Here is an 823-nt window from a genome sequence, read left to right on the forward strand (position 1 = left end):
CAGGGTCTTCTCTGCCATTATCTTGATAGTATCAAGCCATCTGGCACTGGTTTTCCTATTCGCTTTGTTCCTTCTAGTCTTCTGACCATGCTGTCCTTCTCCAGTGATTGCTCTAGATGTCTGATATTAGCAGTTATAGACTCTTTGGCATCCCTCACACTGTAGATTCATGCCCAGATGGCTCACAGATCCAGATCTCAGCGCCAGTAGGACACCATGCCTCATCTTTCCTGCCCCTACATCTTATAATAGGGTGGGTAATGTCTGTTACTTTGTTTACATGCTGTCTTCATACACTCTGGCAACAAAAAGGACTGTGCATAACTCTATAGAGATCCATTAGTAGGATCGGTGGGAAACGGGCTACTGGAGTAAGGAAAATGGCAGCCAATGGCAAAATGGCACTGCATCTTGGGTAATCTTGTAATAATATATTATTTATTTTAGTAATTTTGCACCGGCAGGGCTGTGGGGAATATTAGCAGAGGATCCAGTGTTCTCTTACCCCATTGATAATAAACATTGTAAATTGGCAGCAGAATCAGGGGCTTATAAGGGGCACAGTGGTAGTAATCATTCTGGGGCCCCAGTGCCAGATCCTCTGCCATTTAGTAAGACCCCAGGAAGCCCACTTCTATAGACACTGATCTGTACAGTAGATAGGATCCAATGTAAAGCCCCCATTGTCTTGCCCAAAAGCAGTTGTGTAATTGTTAGTTAGGCAATTCCCCGGTGTCTTCCTGGAAAGGTCGGCCCCTCAGTCGTCCGGATAATAAGATGAGGTCACCAGATTGGTCACGTGACAATAGTGATTCCAGCCGTC

Source organism: Anomaloglossus baeobatrachus, chromosome 2, assembly GCF_048569485.1.
Source record: "Anomaloglossus baeobatrachus isolate aAnoBae1 chromosome 2, aAnoBae1.hap1, whole genome shotgun sequence".
Lineage (NCBI taxonomy): Eukaryota > Metazoa > Chordata > Amphibia > Anura > Aromobatidae > Anomaloglossus > Anomaloglossus baeobatrachus.